Consider the following 23358-nt stretch of genomic DNA (forward strand, 5'->3'; position numbering starts at 1 on the left):
CTTATGACATTATTCCAAATGATAACTTTAATAATATACAAAATTTCAAATTCATTGATATCAGAAAATGGTAGAGACATGCAAATATACTTCATGAAATATAAATATATGTACAATACAAGAACATATGCAAAAATAGAACATGAGTCCTTCATTTTAAAAGTGGCCTAAATTCATTAATGTTTAAATTTAAATATTTAAGAATTTACGTTTATCATAGCTATCTGATGACATTTGTCAGTTAACATTTTATTAATTGAATTTTGATCTAGTAATATATTTGAACTATTTCTCACTTTGTATATCTCAATAAGTTACTAATGTAAGAGTAATTATACGTGGGGCAATCAAATATGAACGAGCCTTTGTTCTTTGTGTATTTAGAAATATTTTTATGTGTTGTTAAACAGTTGAAGTCGTTTGGTAGGCATTCTTAGAGTAAGAAAACAAGAGCAATCGGGTGATCCTGTAGTTCGTTTAATATTTCTAACAATGACTGAGAAAACTGTGCCCGTTTCCATTGAGCAACGTATAATAGTAAAGTTTTTAACTCGTGAGGATGTAAAACCGGCCGATATTTATCGTAGACTTCATGCCCAGTTTGGGGAAGATACCCTTTCATGGCCACGTGTGAAGGTATGGTGTAAGAAATTTAAAGAAGGTCGTGAATCCGTTGCAAATGAAGCGCATGCACGTCGTCCTCGGAGCAGTACGACTAGCGAAAACATTGCACGCATTCGTGAATTGATTGAAAATGATCGACGCCTTACAGTGCTCGAAATTTCGGGTGAGCTTGGAATTAGTTATGGCAGTGTCCAATCGATAATTAGGAAACAGTTGGGATTTAGAAAAATCACAGCTCGTTGGGTCCCAAAACTGCTAAACGCAGATCAGAAAGCTACACGAGTTCGGATATCTCAATTGCTGCTAACACGTTTCGAAAAAGAAGGAGACCCATTTTTGCATAAAATCGTCACCTGTGACGAGACATGGGTGCACCATTACACTCCCGAGTCAAAACGTGCAAGCATGGAATGGAGAAGGATAGGCGAAGGAAATCCTGTAAAAGCCAAAACTCGACTGTCTGCGGGGAAAGTGTTGGCCACGGTTTTTTGGGATTGGAGAGGGGTTCTACTCGTGGATTTTTTACACGATCGTCGAACCATCAATGCAGCTTATTATTGCAACCTCTTGGATGAAGTTAGGCTTCAGTATCGACGCAAAAGGCGAGATTGTCCTATCCGCGATGTACTGTTTCTCCACGACAACGCTAGGCCGCATACAGCAGCTGTAACGCAGCAGAAATTGGTAGATATGAAATGGACAACGCTGGATCACCCACCTTACAGCCCAGATCTGTCACCATGTGATTTCTATCTGTTTGGACCCTTAAAAGAAGCACTTGGAGGTGAGCGATTTGAGGAAAACGATCAAGTGGAAACATTCGTGCGCGACTGGTTGGGTACGCGCACAGCTTCATTCATTACCTTAGGAGGAGACTATGTAGAAAAGTAATTTGTATACCTGCAAATTATATCTATAAAATAAACTTTATTTTAAAAAAAGGCTCGTTTATATTTGATTCACCCACGTATTAAAAATGTATAAAGATTATAAGATTCATACATTGCAGTTCCTTTTAATCGAGAGACATTGCCATATTCTTCTTTGTATCGCAAAACAAGAGATAAATCGAGAACTGGAAACTTGAATTAATTATAGTTCATAGAAGGTAATCACGTTTCATGCTGCATGCGTGGTTAATAAGTAGCGGAAACCGCAGTGGTTTTTCTTGTATCGATAGACATTTTTTATCAACATGTCGACTCGATTAGCATACGGTTCTTAACGCGTTTCTTATTCGCGTTCATGTGTTTTTCACTGTCATCGGTTGGCATTGAAGCAGGATAATTTTATTAATGCTTTCCTCGAGACTCGAGACATATAATTACATGAATCATTGGTCGTAAGACGAGGATCCGGAGATAATTTGAGAAAGGATCATTAGTACGCCTCATTAATATGATTATTAAGACCTCTGACAGTTTTTATTTCATTAATTCATTAATCATTTAATTTTCATTTAACTTCGGTTAAAAATTTAGTTAATATATTAGATGCTATTACAACTGATCGACGCTGAACTTTTCATATAAATTATTTTGATAAATTCGTTTAATAAATATTTATGTGTTTCTTTATTTATATATTCTTAAAATAAAAATATATATATCCCGTTTTTACAACATATATCATATACTAGTCCTTCTTCTTCGTAGTTATTATTTTCCTAATCTTGTATATTTTACAAGACATATTACACATTGTATAATGTATTACAATGTATATTACAAGATTAAGTGTTGTAAAATGTAAGAAAAATATAAAAAGAGAACGCTACATTGAAGAATCTCTTTTCCCTGTCACATGATTTTATAGTTGATACATTTTGCAGTTTTTCATTCTTACAACTTTTGTTCAAATTAATTATTTCATCAAAAATATTCTAAACTATATTTTATACTGTTTTCTATATATATTGCAAATGATCATGTGAAAATAATATATTGCAAATAAATAAATTGGAAAACGTTCATCTGATGAAATTAAAATTAACTTACGTCATCGTGGAGTAAGCACATATACATATGTGATATACATATGTGTAAAATGCATAAAATGTTTCCGTTTTTGTGTCCTAGAAGGATAAGTCATATTAAATTTTTGCAGAATATAGAAAATACCTAATAAACATCATTTTATTCATTTAATACGTATTTACAATTTTTTTTTACAGCTTACACTATCAGGAACAATGAACCTTCTTTTATCGTGGCACATTAATCTAACATATAAAAAGTCATTATACATGGAAACATTTTGATACAATAATGCGAAACTTTTGAACAGAGTAACAAGACGTAATTATTCTCTTGTTCAAATGACTTAATAAGAACTGAAATTAATTAAAAACATAAGATTTCTGAATCTATGTAATCAACATAATTATGTACTTTTTTTTATAAATATTGGAAATGATTGTATCGCAACTGCTGAGTGGCTATATAAGATCATGACGATACCGATGAGATATTATTCGTACTCAGGCAATGACATAAGAGGTTTTCATACAATAGTATTTCCTTTTTAACCGACTTCGAAAAAGGAGGAGGTTACTCAATTCGATCAGTATTTTTTTTTTTTTTTTTTTTTTTTTTCCTATATGTGCCCGCCGATTGCGCCTAGCTGGATGCACCGATCGGAACGAAACCTTTTGCATCTGGTAGGTTCTGACTCCCCATTGGTACCATTACCAAAAAATTTTTAATTTTTTAATTGCAAAGTGTTGTTATTGCAAAAAGACCGGCAACTTTTGGAATAAACTTTTCTCGATTTTATTCCGCTTTTAATATCTTATCACGGACATGATTCTGAACAATTTTGTTCATATAAAAATTTCGCGGAAAGCTTTAGTTTTCGAGATATTAGCGAAAAATTGTTGAAAAGTTTTGAAATCAACTTTGGACGATTTTAATGTCCTTTTAATATGTTATCAGGGGCACGATTTTGAACAACTTTTTCCTTATCCACAATTAGTTTTCGAGTTATTAGCGAAAAACTATTGTTACTAATATATTGAATTCTACGTATGCCTCCGTGTCTCTGGTGGTGTATGAGTCAACATGCAGACGCCGATTTTCTACTGTTTCTACAAACACGTCTTGCCGGCCGATAAAAAGCGTGAAATAAAATAATTTTTAGAAAAAAAATACACCGACTTCGAAATGCACTAAAAAGTATAAAATAATTTCTATTTCCTAATGAAGTAATTTCTATTTCATTCAATCATACAATTAGGTAACAGATATGAATGAAACCTATTTACGCGTTAGGTATTATATTAAATACATTTCAACCTTTTCGGTGGCAGCGCAAAATTAAAAGATTATTTTGAATATGTTATTTAATTTTGCGCCGCCTTCGAAAAGGTTGAAATGTATTTAATATAATACCTAACGCGTAAATAGGTTTCATTCATATCTGTTACCTAATTGTATGATTGAATGAAATAGAAATTACTTCATTAGGAAATAGAAATTATTTTATACTTTTTAGTGCATTTCGAAGTCGGTGTATTTTTTTTCTAAAAATTATTTTATTTATTTCACTCTAAGCAAGCGTGCAGTTCACGCCTTCTATTGTTATATCTCTGTGATTAACATGTTGACTGCTGCAATGAAAATAACATGTTTCGATATATCGAAAATCTAATTATTAATAACAATAGTAATTATTTATAAATTTAGAAATTTAAACTTTCAATTTAGTATTTCACATTATTAACATAAATAGTAACTCCATTTAATGCACTATTTCGTTACTATGTCCTTTTAATTACTCGAGTATATATAACTTGTGGTGTCGATCACGGATAGCCTTCACAGCATTCAGTCTGTTAATTGAACTGCAATTGAGACTCACAAGTGTATATTACTTTTGGTTCTAAAGGTATTTATTAGATAGGATATCCCGAAAAATATACTCACGTTTTAACTAGCTATTATACATATATTTAACTTAGATGAAAGTGTATTTATTGACGTATTTACAAATCCAATAGGACAAATTAACAAAACGTAATGAATTAAATAGCCATTTAGTTAATGAGTAGATTCATTAGTCAAGGAGTAGATTAATCTTTGCTGCAAATTGTTTATGCATCCGTGCGTGTATAAAAAGTTTTACTTAATAAAAGGTGAGTACACTTTTTTAGGACACCTACTCTTTTGGTTAAATCTTTTTTTTCTGATTCTTGAATTATTATGTTGCAAATGGGGCATAATTAAGATGTAATATGTTTTCTCCATGTTTTGATATACTCATTTAAAATTTACATAAACTTCTGTCGTTGCATTTTAGAAGAACTAAACCAAATTTTGCGAAATGGCATATGTTCCGAACGTGCAACGGAACACAATACGCGAGAATTTCGTAGGTAGTTTATGATGGGTCCGGATAACAGTTATTTTTGAAGAACAAATTTTTAGCCATCGATGGCAATTTAGTTTTACATTTTCTCGGACAATGCGTTTAGAATGTTTAAGTTTCATTTAGTCTTCAATAACTATCCCGTTATAAACAGGGTTTTTCCCGAAGGGTCACCGAGGATGGGCCTCGGTTCCGTCCTAACGGTACTTTTTAGGACAATGTGCGTGTCACCTGGAGGGAAAAAACCCCGGCGCTGCCGACCTTCAAGATCCTCCTGTACTCATCGGTATTTTTTCCCACTCTCTTCCAAAAAAGGCGCGCTCAGGGCGCAAGAGAGGGTGGGCCCAAGTCAAGGGGCATGTTGATTAGATAATCAACGTTTCTAATGAGAACCAATCAGCATGCCTCCTTGCACTTCCGACGTTTCAAGGAAGCGAAGACGAAACGCATCGTCAGATTTCAAATATAAGTCAACCGTGTCGGACATAAAAAAAAAGTCAAATTCCAGTCATCCGAGTCGGACTGAGAATTAACATAAATGCCAATCGTGTCGGGCGTAAAATAAGTTATTCGTTACGGACTTAGCAACTTTCCACGAGTCAACCGTTTAGGACGACTTCCGAGTCAATAGTTCAGACTCATATTAAAATATTATTCTTAAGGTTAATTCCTTTTGAATAAACGTGCGCGAGTCAGCACAGCATATATTTGAATGGTAAATTACTTAAAGTTCTATAACTCTTGGCATTTTTGCTACAGATGACGCATATACATACATATATGTATATCTTCTAAAGACTGTTATTTGCAAAAGGCATACATATACCCAAAACCACATTGGTAATTCTGGACATCAAACACATACCAAAACCATTAATCGATAGCTGAAACTGACATGTAATGTAGAAACACAACGTTTAATTAATATACAACAATACAAGAAGGATAATATTGTTTACAAATATGAAAACAAGTAAGTAATATAAAAGAGCTCATCATTCAAGTACTCTTGTTGTCTTCTGTACAGTGGATGAGTTTTGATTAAAGTAGATCGTGGCAGGAAGGTTACTTCTTTTATTATATGGCGTAAACATAGATATGATTAGTCTGGAAAGAAATTTTCAATAAATTAAGGCGTGGTAGAGTGAGAAAATAACTCCCAATTGACTTTAGGAGCTTCATCTGGTGAAAAGTCAGATAATATTTTAATATTAATAAACGACTTCATTATTCTAAGAATTTGAAATGGAAAAGCAAAATTTTTTCATGCACTTCTAAAAATAAATATTTTAATAATAATATTTGTTGCGTAACTATAGAAAATGTAACGAAGTCCGACTTTGCATTTGGTTTGTAAAACTTTAAGTTTAAAACTATAATTATATGGAAAACATTTAAGTAAAGCAGGAATGAGAAAATAAGAATTTTTTACTTGTTCCAAGTTCTTCAAACAAAGTTTTGAACGTATTTTTAAATGCCAAAATGTTTGCTATCCGTGCCTATTTTCTGTAAAATAGTATAAGAGAGGTAAAAGTCAATTCGGAATGAATATGAAATCAATTCTTTAAATAATAAGTTTGCAACATAACAGAAACACATGCATATAAGTGGAGCTTAATAAAATAATTTTCAGAAAAAAAATACACCGACTTCGAAATGCACTAAAAGGTATAAAATAATTTCTATTTTCTAATGAAGTAATTTCTATTTCATTCAATCATACAATTACGTAACAGATATGAATGAAACCTATTTACTATTTACTCGTTAGGTAGTATATTAAATACATTTCAACCTTTTCGGCGGCGGCGCAAAATTAAAAAATTATCTTGAACATGTCAACCTTCGGACAGCCTAACATAGGTAAAGCTTGTATAGCTATTTTTTTTTTCTATACATATAACTTGACAGCACGCTGCGAAGTAGGTGTTAGTGCGTATACAATGTAACTATGGTCTATCTAGATTCATACAGTATGCGACGGAAAGACTCGATCGCCGCATATTCTATAAAGATAGAGCCTATCTGCCGCAAATTTGGTAATTCCCGCGTCGTGGGCTCCGTTTATAGGTCCTTAGGTCCATGGCTTCCACATGCGAACGAAGTCGATTCAATTTCATTTATATCAAAAACGTTGCGAAATGAAGATGTAGTCGTTACATTTACGTATATTACCAGATATATCTATAATGGTTCGTATTCCTTCTCAGGATTTATTAATTTCCAATACGTCATATCACAATCAACTGGTTATTGGCAGCAACGTTTACTGAGGTATTTTTAATTATGCGCCGCCTCCGAAAAGGTTGAAATGTATTTAATATACTACCTAACGAGTAAATAGGTTTCATTCATATCTGTTACGTAATTGTATGATTGAATGAAATAGAAATTACTTCATTAGAAAATAGAAATTATTTTATACTTTTTAGTGCATTTCGAAGTCGGTGTATTTTTTTTCTGAAAATTATTTTATTTCACGCTTTTTATCGGCCGACAAGACGTGTTTGTAGAAACAGTAGAAAATCGGCGACTGCATGTTGACTCATACACCACCAGAGACACGGAGATATACGTAGAATTCAATGTACATATGTATTAGTAACAACAGTTTTTCGCTAATAACTCGAAAGCTAAAGCTTCCCCTTAATTGCGGATAAGGAAAAAGTTGTTCAGAATCGTGCCCCTGATAACATATTAAAAGGACATTAAAATTGCCCAAAGTTGATTTCAAAACTTTTCAACAATTTTTCGCTAATATCTCGAAAACTAAAGCTTTCCGCGAAATTTGTATATGAACAAAATTGTTCAGAATCATGTCCGTGATAAGATATTAAAAGCGCACTAAAATCGAGAAAAGTTTATTTCAAAAGTTGCCGGTTTTTTTGCAATAACAACACTTTGCAATTAAAAAATGAAAAATTTTTTGATAATGGTACCAATGGGGAGTCAGAACCTACCAGATGCAAAAGGTTTCGTTCCGATCGGTGCATCCAGCTAGGCGTAATAGGCGGGCACACATAGAAAATAAAAATAATAATAATAAAAAAAAAATAAAAAAAAAAATAAAAAATATACTGATCGAATTGAGTAACCTCCTCCTTTTTCGAAGTCGGTTAATAAAAAGCAGAATAATGTTCAATACTTTGTTAAAATAAGGAGCAGTATGATCCTTTTTCCTAAATTATTTATACTATTTATGAGATTGAAAATAGAGAATTGTAAAATATATTAAATAAAAGGTTATATAAAATAAGAGAAAATATTATAACGGTTGAATTGTGCTTTATTTACGAAGTAAACACCTGTAAATGTGTAGATTAGGACTTTTGGGTATACCTAATATATTGAGTTTTTATAGTTTATGAAATCCTCTTTAATCTATAAAATAATATGTAAAAATAGCATATTGCGATTATATTTACGCCATCAAATACCCGATATAAATAGTTCCACCAGCTATAACGTTTTATTCTGTTCGTTATAGACTAATGAAAATTTACTTTCCTCTCTCTTAATTTATTTTAGGTACCAAATGTAGTTTAAAAGTTTGAACTGTACGAAACACCAAGAAATTTCATTAAATAAATACTTAGAGAGAATAATAACGCTGTGGACTCCAAACAGTGGCATGACAGAGTTGTGTACAGCCACCTTGTTTAAATTTTAAAACTTTAAGTTTTGTAGGTAAATGTATTTTAATTTAACCTCCTAAGTAGATTGTGTCGTAGATAGAGTAAATTTTTGCGAACAGAAAGGACGGGAATTTAAACTCAGAAATTTCTTGGTTGCTCTGTTTAAGAAACAGGAAAATGAACGCAGCGGCTGTGGATGGGCGTTTAATGCAAATGCGTTCCGCGTTGTTGGTGAAGCATTTGACGCTTCCTCTTCTTAAATACCTATTTTCATTGAAGTCCATTTACGCCTACTTTTCAGTTATGACGATTTACTCCGGTAATATTCGTAAAAACTAATGTTATCATTGCAGACGTTGAATTCTAATAACACTTGAATATTTCGGTACGCTAGAGAAAATTCTGCATGGAACTTTTTGAAATTTTGCGTAGTTTTACTAACAATACGACGTTTGATTAGTTGTAAGGTAAAATTAATTTAAAAATTATGCAATTTATAAACATCGGTGTACGAAATTTCTGTAGTTCTACTTAAGTTAATGCTTTATTGTACAATTGGCAGGTTTACACGAAACAAATACGAATGGTGGAATTCATTAATATATATTGTTCATATACTGGTTTGAATATCCATTTATATCTGGTGAAAGAAAATAAATTTTAAATTAAAAAAAACAGACATTGAAATGTAACACTGCATATAGTTAAAAGACAAACAACGACGCAGTTCAGAAAATATCAGCGATTTAGAGAAAACAATTGCAGTAGAGGAATTGCTATCTGGATGGAGAATATATGACATATATGAATGTATGCTAAATTGCAAAATGCTTTTTGTATAAGTAATAAAGAAATTATTTTTTTTTTCAAAGAATTCTTTGTTGTTATGACGGTTCTGAGTAAGTTAGGCAAGATGAGTTACATGTACATAAAACGCTGAAAAGAATGTCTATTGCAAAAGTAGAACAGGAAACCTGTTTGGAAAATTGTTCATTTTTTGTTAAACTTTCAATATTTTATATTTACTATTTGTAATCACAAAAAAATTTCTTTCATTAAAAATGTTGGCTGCAGGTGTGGCTATTGAAGAAAGTTTGCTACAGCTTTATTGTCGAAGACATACATTGTTGACATTCTGGTTCCTCCAGAGCTTGAAATCAAAAAAGCAAATATAGCTTTTATTACTTTCGAAAGTTATAATAGTTGTAAAAAAAGAACGACTTTTAAGGTAATTTCTTGACTCATTTATGTAAAATATAATTGTTTAAATGTATTATTTCATTAATTATGTAGATTTAACTAATCATATGTACTTTATAACAGTATATATTTCATATTTTTATACTATAGTTATATACTCAGGAAAATGTACATTGGTTAAACAACCTTTTTTCATCGTTCTCATCAATTTATATCACACGTTGTAAAATTATAGTAAACTTTCTTTAATAACGGTATCTGCAACTAACATACTTAATACATTAAATTTTGTTATAATTATGAATAATAAACATAAAGCACTGAAAAATTCAGAATGATTTATCTAAAAGTTTCTTTATAATAAATTCGAAAAAATCGTCTGTATATACAACGTTCCATACATAATTTCCTACCTAAGGGCAACTTGTTCCTTATGAGGCTGTAAAATGGATGATGATCTGTAAATTTTTTGTAGATATGTTACTCAGCAACTTAATTTGAAATTTGGTATATTCGACGCACTACATAGTTGCATAAGTATGCAATAAGTGTACACTCATGGGTAATCAATTTTTCAGTTTAAAAATTTCAAATTGTTTTGTATATATGAATATTTAAGTACTCAAATTTCTATAATAAAACATTTCCAAATTGTTTATATTTGAAAGTTTGAAATTTCTATACTCCTAAATTTTTTAATTAGCAACTTTGTAAATTTTTGAATTTAGAAATTTTTAAATTTCCAAAATATTTTAATATTTGTACCTGGTAATTTGACAATTAAGAAATATTTAAATTTAAAAATATGTTAATTGGAAATTTACGAATTTATAAATTTGAATTTATAAATTTACAAATTTTCATATTTAACTTAACAATTTACGAATTTAAGTTAATCTGATAATCATAACTTTGTAATTATATACTTTGAATATTTTTAAATTTAATCGTTTCTTAGTTATTACATTACCAGATTGAAATTTTAAAATATTTGGAAATTTCAAAATGCTTCTATTCTTATACTTCTAAATTTTCATGTAAGTTTTCAGCTTACAAGTTTTGTAGTTTGTAATTTGAATGTAATATTTAAATTTGCTTGCACCTTACCTATTGTCAAATAAATCACATGTATTTTGGTTGAATCCCCTCAGCTTTTCGCTATTCTTCTTTTATAATCCGTTCTCTGCAGAACTTGAATCAACGAGCTATATCCTTACTAGAATTGTATCCGATACAAAGTTAAGCTCGGCTTAACACGAGCAAGCGGCTCCTCTAATACACGTTAGATCGCATTGTACAAGGAACTTCCGTAACATCGTGTTTACACAATACGTTGAAGCAATGCTTTTGTACACGCAGGTGTATTGTAATGTTATAAAAATTTGAAAATTCTATTGTGGATACACTATAAAACAAATTATAAGGAACATTCGTTCACGTAAGTCACGTGAAATGTCTTCTCGTTTCATTGTAATGGCTGTACAGTAGTGCCATTTCTTTTTCGAATTACTTTTCCTCTATCGTACACGCGAAACTGTGGTACGTGACTTATGAATCATTTACTTATGATTTGTTGGTTTGTGAAAATAAATCGCACCTTTTGTCAAATTGTTTCGACAGATATAAATTCGAAACAAAGATATATCAAAGTACGTATCCTGTTGCGTGAACAGCGCAGATTCGAGCACCTGACACTATTCTGACTCAGTCCCAACTTAACGAGCTCTGAGTCTGATTCCAATTGATGTCCGTGATATAATGTTCAATTAGTTTCGTGTTATAGGTACGTTGCTCGAGATATTAGTCGATTCGGTTCGTGTTTTTAAGTGCTATTTATTTTGATATATAAATGCGTTCGGTTCGTGATTTAAAGTGTGTTCGAGATGTGTACAATGATTTTCTTCGTGGTTTAGATGCGTGTTGTTCGTGATATTACTGAGTTCTTTTCGTGACTTAAATGATTACTGTTCGAGATATAAGTGAGTTTTGTCGTTTTCCGCAAAAGCAACTATCGACATTACCTCGGAATCGGTAATTTGGAAGGGGGTATGTTTTCTCATTGGTCGTGATTTTTGAAAGGTGACTGCCCTCGTAAGAAATGATCACCTCCCTCGTACAAGAAATGGTCACCCCTGGAAGTAGCCGCGACCAAGGGGTGACGCACGAGGGATTCAGCGATTTGAGAAAAACCCGTAGCAGGTAATAAGGTGAAAAAGCACTCTGACCCTGACGACGATGATTGAAAGTAGCGGAATAGGAAATTAAACATGCTGGTCCCAAGCAGTAAACTTGGGTTGCCGACGCGAAGGTATTTTTTGCTAACAAAAAATGGTCAATGGCTTCATAAACTTATTGCCGCATGCCGGTACGGTCAGCTCGAGATCCTCGGTCTATTGCCTTGTAAAAATATGAAAAGATAGCTGCATCGCACTCTAAGGCGATGCAACATATCCATTAAACTAACATTAAAGAATTTTTGGTTGACAGTTGTTGCCTGAAACAATATATCTTCGCATAGCTTATTTAGAGAAAAATATTAATTTTATTTTCATTAGATGTATCCTCACATAATAAAGTCTCAAATCAGAAAATTATCTAATTTCTGAATTTCTACATTCTTTACTTTTTTAATTTGTAAACTATTAAATTTCAATATTCAAATTCTTAATTATGGGAAGAATAATTAAATATTTCTTTATTTGTTGCACATGTATATCATTTCCGTGCGCATTTTGCTTGTTTGGTATCCATGAATTCTTCAGCAGAGACTTGATCTGCCCATTACTGTACGCCGAATTTTGAGACAAAATAGATGCAGTGGTTTACGGGTAACCGTTTATCAACGATGCAAGTTATGACAAAAGATTAATTATTTCAAAGAATTTGTTTTTAAGAAAAATATGTGGTGTAATAACGTCGCCCTTCATAACAGCAAATTTAATATTTTTGAATTAATTCAAAATACGTAAATATCGTATGTACAAGGTATGTCCTGAAAGTAATGTCAGTGACTTTATTGTGACACGACTTCACGTCGGACCGCGATTGTTTCGGTCAAAATTGGTAGTACAGGACGTCAGCTAAACAGATCTCCGCTGCTGAAGGTGCTCCGACCATCCAGAGAGTGAGGACGAGCCTGTCCGTGAGAATTGTTTTGTGTCACTGTACAAGTCAAAATGCAGCGCTCGTTAGAACAAAGAGTTACGATCAAATTTTGTGTGAAACTTGGGAAGACCGCGGCGGAAACGGTTACTGTGATCAAGTCAGCTTATAAAGAAGATGCCCTGTCAGATCGGCAAGTGAAAACACCCATGAAAGGCAAGCATTTCGGGACAGTAGACGAAATCAAAAGAGCTTGTACGGTGGCATTGAAGGAAATTCCGGAGGAGGCCTACAGCAATGCATTCGAGAGCTGGAAGATTCGCTGGAGCCGATGTATTGACGCAGAAGGAGCCTATTTTGAAGATTTTTAATCATTTGTAACGAGCAGTTCAATAAATGATTTTTGTCAACTTACTGATATTACTTTCAGGACATATGTTATTCGTCCAAAATGTATGCATTTTATCAGTACCAAACAACCAAATTTAACATATGACGCAAACATTTGACGCGATTATGTTCAAAGAATTAATGAAAAAAAAATTTTTATAGTCATTTTCAACAGACATTGTGTTACAAATTGATGTAATATAAATATTATATTATAGTATTTCTACGTCATGAAATTATATCAAACATCACAGATTTTAAGATTTGTATTGGAAGAATTAAATTTTGTACTCAAAATGTTAATAAAGTATTTATGCAGTTACTTTTTCTGATCCTTATATTTTGAATTGCGTTTTAGATATAATACAATGTTATTTTATTATGTCGTTCAATTTTATCAGATTTTTGTTTTTTTAATTGTTCACTTCATCTGTCACACCTCGAAGTGATTCTGTAACTCTTCACCATTTTTCAATAAATACTAGTGAATGTTAAAGAAATATTAATCAACGGATTATTCTATTCTAAAAACGATTATATCGTTAATTGTAACGATTACATTAAATCTATATAACATAAGAGCTATTTTGATATAGCATAAGTACCTTTATGTTATCAATTTGTGAAAGACTTTCTAAGTTTCAAAATCGATCATTACTTTCTTCAACTGGCAATTAGCTATTTGATATTAAGAATATTAATCAAAGATTTGTACAGTTTTTCTTCAGACAGTAAGTTTTAAAATAATATGCATATCACATTATACCTGAGTTCATATCTTCAAAATTAGCCATTTGATGCTAATGAGATAACTATCTTCGCTGGACATGGTATATCTGACTTTAAAAGTTTACCAAGAAGTAGATTCTATTTACTTTTCCCCAAAGTTAATGTTAATCGACAACAAAATTAATTGATATTCGTCCATTAACACTTTCACAACCGGTGACATCAACGTGGTGCCATAGGCAGGCCAGTCGTTGTTGGCCGGTGACACTTATGTGGTGTCATTGATAGGCCGTTGTTATTAGCCGTTGACTTGCACGTGATGTCAAAAATATTGCCGGTTCATGGCGACGTTTCACTGCGCAAAGATGCGGTCGTGAAAGTGTTAATGGTTATTTACATAAAAATGTAAAGAAGTCATAAGTAGTAAGATAAAAAAAATAATACCAAATATAAAAGTAGAAAATTTAACGTAGAAAGCGACGTTGAAAGTTATCAATTTTATTAGGCATCTTTATTGTCAACAAATCATACTAAACATTTCACAACATTTTGCTATATTTATTACTTTTAGCTCTGAATAGATAACACCAATATTTTCAATTAAGTTAATAAATAAATTCTGAATAATATGCATACATGAATAAATAGACTCATACAAGTTTAAAGGAAAAGAAGTCTGTTTACAACAAAAAAATCCCTAATATTTTTGTAACTGTCTTAGTAATTCTGTTCAATGTTCATATACTATATAAACTATACTATGCTATATACATACTATATAACTTCACATTGAAATTATTAACATTTACCAATATTTTATTCGCTATTACGAAATGGAATAACCAGACCTATAGACGGTTTTACAAAAATTTATACATATAATATTATACGATAATATCAATATCAGTATCAGCGTACAATTATCGTACATATTTCTATTAATGATGGATCTCGGAACGCCTGGGTTCGTAAGAAAGCTTCAAGTTTCGAGAATTAGAAACCTTGTACTTTTTACGTGATTCGATACTAAAATACATAAAATCAATGAATATTGAAGTAATAACGTGCCTTCAGAATATTTGGTTCATGTATTGTATATCCTGAATATTTAGAGTGTGGTGCTTTGCAAATGCTCAGTAATTAGTGATCGGCTCTTAAAATAAAATTTTCCTCTTTCAAAACAAAATCACTACTTCAAATTTCGAGAATTTCAAATTTTATGAACCTTCTAATTCGAGTTCTGGAAATTTGAAAATTCACTTTGAACTCCGTAGTTACCACTGTGTGTTCATTGTACCCACTGCAGTTTTCGGTTATAAAAAATTACAATTACCGACAAAACTGAGTTTTTGTGGAAAATCATAATTTTTTTAGTTTACGATATTTTCAACTGCAAATTTATATCTTAACTATTGAAATATTATCCTTGATATATGTATAGATTCATTGGGCTGCTAGCAATAACCAAGTATTATATGTATACGGTGTTAACGTCTGTCGACAGTACGTTACAATAAATTTATGAGGTTGAGTAGAAAAAGTCAAAAAAGTGTTTTAAACAATGGTGACATGCTCTCTACTCCCATATATGAAGCTAATATGTATAGAAATGGTAAAGTAAAATTTATGACGTTCGCAAGGTACAAATAATTTTAGTATAAGAATGAAATGTGTTGAGTTATAGTTACTCCATATTGTTTCCAACAACTCCATGCAACACGCGTTATCGCAATTTCATCCATGCTGTCGCAATTCTTCAGTCGCGCGGAAAAATGTTCGGCGCAAAAGTTAGCTCGTTCAGACATACACAAGATAAAGCAAAACTTTTATAGGCCTCTTCTCTTTGTGACGTAAACTCTCTTCCTTTTTTTAACTCGTATCTTTTCCCGCAATATTTTTCAATACTTTTTATGCCGCCTTATTCGGCAACCCGTTCTCATTGCACGAGTTTCACGATATGGTTTACGACGCCGGATACATAAAAAAGCTGACAATAGGCCGTTAGACGGCAATTTTTCAAGCTGCACTCCATCAACTAACATGCACATACGATCGACTTAATGAAAATCGATGCTAATATATCTTGTGCCCTTGGATGTCGAAATAAATTTGCATTTATTTCGCAAGAGACAAGTTTATCATTTAACTGTTGGAACATTATTTAAATGTACCCATTAATGAATCGTAAGTAATCTTTATTGCCTTTTCTTTTTAATGGTTGTTGGCGATAAAATGGCTGATTTATTCGGCAAACTTTCGTTGGTTCCACATAAAAGTAGATTAAAATACCGTAAATTGCGAATAAACAATCTTAACTCAATTTACACCATAATAATGCTACAAAACACGAAGAAATGAAATACCAATTACAAAGTTCATTTGAATGGCAGAATTAATACAGTAAATACATGCGAGTAACAGATAAAAAATTCTGTATTTAGGGGAAAAATATGATTTTAATTTAGCACGTTTTGGTTTCTTTTATCTGAACTACATAACCAGAACGTACTACGTTCACTTTTGGAAAAAGATTATATTTCCATTGTTTTCTATATTAAATTTTGTGCTCTTTCCTATAATAAATACTATTTTGTTTGAAGTTGTTTATTTTTTAACATATTAATGTAAAAATAACATCAAGTCCATATGTTATTCTGCGCCAAATCATTCAAATCCTATAATACTTTTTTGCTCTGAAACTGTAATTTAAACATTTCAAATTAAAACAACTTTAGATTTGATACTTGTGTAACGACTCTGGAACCTAGATTCAGATAGTTACTAGCGCTAGTAAGGTAAAGAGCGGCTTTTACCAACTGAACGACTCGTATTGGAAAATAACTAAATCTAAAGATTGTGGGATTCATGTGGTGTGCGGTTAAGGAGTGAAATCCACAGGTCAATATCTTTCAACAATAAGGTTTATTCAATAAAATAATGAAAATGATGAATTTAACAAATAACAAGTAACAAATAACAACAAAATATGAAAAGTATATTGGTTTGATCAAAAGAAATTAAGTAGATTTTGATATAATATTAATAATAGAAATAATAGAACTTGGCAAATTAAACAATACGTTATTATGTATAGAAAAATGTCTAACGTGAAAACCGAACAGCGAATAAACATCAAGTTTCTTGTAAAATTTGTTGAAATCTGTTGTAACATGTGATGAGACACTGATTTTTACCTATGACACACAAAGTAAGCGCCAGTCGATGCAGTGGAAATCTTCAGGATCCCCAAAACCCAAAAAAGCACGCATGTCAAAATCAAAATTCGACATTAATGGAATTGTAATGATTGAGTGGTTTCCCAGTGATCAGACTGTTAACCTACACTATTACATTGAAGTACTAAAAAGATTTAGTGAAAAAATTAGGAAAAAAAGGCCACAGTTGTGGAGCGATGGATGGCTGTTGCACCAGGACAATGCACCCGCTCACACGGCACTGTCTGCCAAGCAGTTTCTGAACAGTAAAAATATTACTGTGATGGGGCATCTTCCTTATTCACCTGATTTGGCTCCATGCGACTTTTTTTTATTTCCTAAAGTTAAATTTTGCTTAATGGGAACCCATTTCACCCTAGTTGAAGAGGTTCAGGCAGAAACGAAGAATCTCCCGAAAGGACTACCAAAAACCACGTTTCAGAACTGTTACCAGCAATGGCAGCACCGAATGCAAAAGTGTGTGAATGCTGAAGGGGACTACTTTGAAGGTAATAATGTCACGGAGAACTGATTCTACAGGTACAATGATTTATTGGACCAGGCTCGTTACTTTTGGGTCACACCACGTATACTGCAATAAACTAACATTTGACTTTAGTTTTGTCCGGATAACATAATATCAGTAGGCTCGATAAGTATTGACCGATTTGTTTAACTAATAATTTTAATAACTAATAATATCGTAATTATAAAATGTATTCCTATCCTTCTCTAAGATAACGCGAGAATACTAGGAAATTCGGGGCGAGCATCGCGGCACGTAGACACATAGCATTGCGGAATTTTTCCATACAGAATTATATGTATACATTTATTACAAAAATGAAAATTATACATAAATCTTGTTTTGAATGAATTAACTTAACATTTGATTGATTTTGTGAAACATATTACTCACTTCAAATCGAAAATATAAAATAATTATTGCAAATTAGAAACGTATATACATATATATCGGTTATCGACTGTCGAACTAAATACATAAGATAATTGATATATAATATACTGTCGGTAATAGTCTAATACTGTCGGTAATAAAACTATTCTTACGGCGGGTAAATGGATAGAACACAGAATTGCCAAGTTGGGGACGAAAACAAAAAAAATTATGCCAGGGATGTTACGCTTGCTTCAACAGATACGTCCGTGCTTTATAACATTATGTTCTGTACGATATTAACTCTTTCGCTACTAAAGACTGTAGATATCTATATCAACATAACATGATCACGGGAGGTTCACCTCAAAATCGCAACACCCATAATCCCAACAGCCCAAAATTCCGACGATTTAAAATATCAACAGCCAAATTCGAGAGAAATCGCGTGTATTTTTTTCCACGAAGGGATATCTTCCAAACTTGCTGCAACCCCGTAGAGGACGCGGAGAAGCGTGGAATAACTTGTTAACTCCATTTTACGAATATACTCACTATTTAAAACCTTGCCTGTGAGGCGGTCGACCATTACACTCGTCGAATCAAGAAATATATAAAACTAACCTAACTTTACCCAACATTGCCTGTTCACTGTATTTGATGAACATACTCATTACTTAAAACCTCACATGTGGTGCGTTGGATGAGTATACTCGGGATTATGGCAGTCAGTATGTTGACTGCCGGGGCTATAGCTTATCAGGATTTGGGGTGCCACCAGATGATGAAATACTACGGACGGGTATAGACGACAAAATATTAGAAATACAAATTAGAAACATTAGAAATAAAACAATATTAAAAAGTCATTAGTTTCAATGCTCTCATTAAAGTTATTTCAAATATATTTAGATACTAATTTAGATCATTTTTATTGCCTAGCGTTATAAGCTAAAAAGAGTATCTGTTCCGAACGTGCTACGGAACACAATACGCGAGGATTTCGTAGGTAGTTTATGATGGGTCCGGGTAACAGTTATTTTTGAAAGACAGATTTTTAGCCATCGACGGCAATTTAGTTTTACATTTTTTCGAACAATGCCTTTAGAATTTCTAAGTTTCATTTAGTCTTCAATAACTACTCCGTCATAAACAGGGTTTTTCCCGAAGGGTCACCGAGGATGGGCCTCGGTTCCGTCCTAGCGGTACTTTTTAGGACAACGTGCGTATCACCTGGAGGGAAAAACCCCGGCGTTGCCGGCCTTCGAGATCCTCCCGTACTCATCGGTATCTTTTCCCACCCTCTTCCAAAAAAGGCGCGCTCAGGGCGCAAGAGAGGGTGGGCCCAAGTCAAGGGGCATGTTGATTGGAAAATCAACGTTTCTAATGAGAACCAATCAGCATGCCTCCTTGCACTTCCGACGTTTCGAGGAAGTAACGACGGAACGTCTCGTCAGATTTCCAACATCAGTCAACCGAGTCGGACATGAAAATAAACCAGTCGTGTCAATCATATCGGACACATTAATCTCGAGCAAAGTCATCTAAGTCGGACTTAGAAATTTTACGAGTCATTCGATTACGGGCTTAGAAATTTCACGAGTCATTCGCGACGGACTTATCAATTTCACGAGTCCAACGTTTAGGACGTCTTCGAGTCAACCGTTCGGACTCATATTCAATTATTATTCAACGGATTCATTTCTGTTGAATAAACGTGCGCGAGTCAGCACATTTTATGGTCCTTCGAGCCGGATCCGCGATCTGTGGAGTGCAGTGCGCAAACGAACTACAATAGTGCCACGTGCGTTTGTCTTACGTTTCGAAAAAGACTATTAACCCGTTCAAGAAGACCAAGGGGTCTTCCTATTTGCAAGCGCCAACTCCTACCAAGTGGGTCCATCAGCATCAGGAGATCATCGCTCGGGATCGACTATATTGGAGTGGACCACCTGTGCCTGGAAGCTGTACTGCCGCCTTACAACCGGAACTACAGGTCAACAGCGACGATTCGAGCTCAAGACGACTCCAGCACGCAGAATCCAGCCAAAGGTAGGCTCGTTATTACGAATTACCAGTCAGATCCCTCGTACATTTTCTCCTTTCGCACTTCGTTTCCGTTGTTCCTAATTTTTTCCAATCTCGGTTGAAATGGCTACCTCAGACAGTTCCAATAAAACCGACGCGCATATTGAGGAACTTAAGCATAAACGGCGTACTTTCAAGTCCCAATGTACCATGTTTGCTAAATACATTGAGAAATACCAAGACTCCCGTAAAGAACGCGCTAAACTACGTGATCGAATCGAGCGGCTGCGTAGGCAATTTATTGCATTTAACGCGATTCAAGACGAATTAGGGATGCTCGAGAATTTCGAAAAGGCAGAAGAGGAGCGCGAAACGACGACCGACTTTTTCGATGATATTATTGCGACCGCGACAGTAATATTAGAAAATGCAGAGGGAACCGTAAATCCAACGCTGCCGTCGGAGGAACAAATTTCACAAGGATCGCCCGCGTTAAATGCCTCACGGTTTTCATTGCCAGTCAATTTACCCAAGATAGATTTACCCAAGTTCGACGGACGGATTGAAACTTGGGTTACATTTAAAGACGCGTTCCATACGTTAATTCACACGCAACCGGGTCTTAGTGGAGTCCAAAAATTGCATTATTTGAAGCTCTCGTTGTCTGGACGAGCCGAAGACGCGATTGCTGCGTTTACCATAACCGAAGAAAATTACGAGGCCGCGTGGAAGCATCTTTCCGAAATTTACGACAACAAACGGGTGCTCGTTTTGCGTCATGCCGCCATGTTGCGTGATACCCCCGCGATGTCTAACGATTCATCAGAAGCGATTCGAGATCTGGTGAATCACATGCAGCTGCACGTGCGATCGCTACAAGCACTGGGCAGGTCGTGGGAAGAAATGGCGAGCGATCTTTTGTGTAGCGTCGTAATATCGAAGATGGGAAAAGAGACGCGAAGGGCTTGGGAGCGTACCTTATCGAACACCGAAGTCCCCGTTATCGACGATATTTTTAAATATCTACACAACGCGTCCCATCAGAGCAAGGACTACGCGGATGATGTTAAAACGAGAGGATATCATCAGCAACCGGATCATTTTAAACCGCGTCCAGCGCCAGCGCGTTCCTATAATTTTCCCGCGAGAACAATGCCGTCGCAACCGAGGCAACAGACATTCGTAACACAGAAATCGGGTTCGCGATCGCCGCCAACGTCACCGCGTTCACGAAGACGACAACCGCCGGTCAACGCGAGCACCGAATCGTTTAACGTCCAGCCATCGAGGTCCGTTTCAAATGCGAAATGCCGAATATGTTCAGGACATCACGCGGAGTATCAATGTCCGACATTTAGTGCTATGGAAGTTCCGCAACGAATCGAAGCCGCGAAGAACGCTCGACTTTGCCTCAATTGCCTCAGATCGGACCACGTAATCGAGGATTGCACTTTCGGGAAGTGTCGTGTGTGCAAACGAGCACACAACACTCAGTTGCATCAGGACGCGCAACCGAACGGCGAATCGAGATCCTGACTACACCAACAAAGGTCGCATTTTGGACATGGCACCGCGTTCGTAACGGACGTGCCTACGAACGGGTTGCTAGCTACCGCGAAAGTCTATGTTCTGGACCAAGACCAGAAACCGGTAGAATGTCGAACGTTAATAGACACATGTTCAAATGCGAATTTTATTACTGACGAACTGGCATCGAAATTACGGCTAACGACTAAAAATCATACAACGACAATCGAGTCACTAAATCAATTAAGCACAGTAACCAGTAAAATCGTTTCCGCAGTTATCAAATCTAGAGTATCGAACTTTAAACGCACCCTCACATTTATCACAATACCGAAGATCTCAGGAGCTGTACCGGATCAACAAATCGATCGTCGAAAAATTCCGATTCCCGCGAATATAAATTTAGCTGACCCGCAATTTGACCAACCAAAGCCCGTTGACATGCTTATAGGCATCGGTCCGGCCTTAGCATGCTTGAGCGTTGGTCAAATAGATATTTCTCCGTCGAAGAAAAGCGATTTAATTCTCCAGAAGACGTTGCTGGGATGGATAATCGGGGGGAACATATCAACGACAACGGGGAAGCATAGGACATACATCGCTACTCCAAATTTCGATTTACAGAAATTTTGGGAGATAGAGGAAGGTCCTCAGGTACGACACCTGACTAACGAGGAAAATGCATGCGAGGAGCATTTTCTGAAAACAACAACGCGGGATAACACGGGTAGATACATCGTAGCGTTACCGTTTAATGACCGGAAATTACAATTAGGCGAATCTCGTGCGCGCGCCTTAAATCGTTTCCTATCATTGGAAAAGAAATTCAACCGCGATCCGGGTTTGAAACGCGAGTATTCCGCCGTAATTCGGGAATATCAAGAGCTCGGACATATGAGCGAAGTTCAGCCATACGGACGAGAAGGTTTTTATTTACCGCATCACGCAGTGGTAAAACCCTCAAGCACGACCACGAAGGTTCGTGTCGTCTTCGATGGATCAGCTAAATCGAGTAGCGGTCTGTCTCTTAACGATACGCTAATGACAGGCCCCACGATCCAGGATGACCTTTTTTCACTGCTTCTGCGCTTTCGTATGTACGCGTATGTCATGACCGGTGACATCGAGAAAATGTACCGGCAATTCCTCGTTCGGCCGGAAGATCGTGCATACCAAAGAATATTATGGAGAGACAACCGTGGAAATTTAGCAACGTTCGAGCTGAACACGGTAACGTTCGGTCTCTCATCAGCCCCCTACCTCGCTATCAGGTGTCTTCATCAGCTCGCGGATGATGAAAAAAGCAGGTTCCCGGAAGCAGCAGAAATCGTGAAACGAGATCTGTATGTCGATGATCTTCTCACCGGTGCGGACACATTCGAAGAAGCTCAAGCGATACAAGGTCAAATCTGCAGGATGCTCACGAAGGGTGGCCTCAACATACGACAGTGGGCTTCTAATGACCCGAATCTTCTCCAAGGCCTCGATGAAGACCAGATTCATCCCAAGATCTTAGGAGAGACTGCTACGGTGAAAACTTTAGGAATTGCCTGGGACGCGCGGCAAGATAAAATTCTTTACACCGTCGAACCCATAACTACCGATAAAGTTACGAAACGGTCAATATTATCATCGATCGCAAAGA

At 34.9% G+C, this 23358-nt stretch overlaps 1 protein-coding gene and 2 long non-coding RNA genes across 4 annotated transcripts in view; 1 reads left to right on the forward strand and 2 right to left on the reverse strand.

Moving 5' to 3' along the window:
* Positions 1-23358, reverse strand: part of LOC100877819 (uncharacterized) — a 688459-nt gene that overhangs the window by 497505 nt on the left and 167596 nt on the right. The gene's annotated exons all lie outside the window — the stretch shown is intronic.
* The window catches only part of LOC143264825 (uncharacterized), a 172024-nt gene that overhangs the window by 119627 nt on the left and 29039 nt on the right, over positions 1-23358 (reverse strand). The gene's annotated exons all lie outside the window — the stretch shown is intronic.
* Positions 5461-9661, forward strand: LOC143264829 (uncharacterized). Its single transcript, XR_013038788.1, has 4 exons — positions 5461-5651; positions 5749-5962; positions 8518-9091; positions 9187-9661. It is a non-coding gene; the product is annotated as an uncharacterized LOC143264829 (long non-coding RNA).

This window comes from Megachile rotundata, chromosome 7 (assembly GCF_050947335.1).
Source record: "Megachile rotundata isolate GNS110a chromosome 7, iyMegRotu1, whole genome shotgun sequence".
NCBI lineage: Eukaryota > Metazoa > Arthropoda > Insecta > Hymenoptera > Megachilidae > Megachile > Megachile rotundata.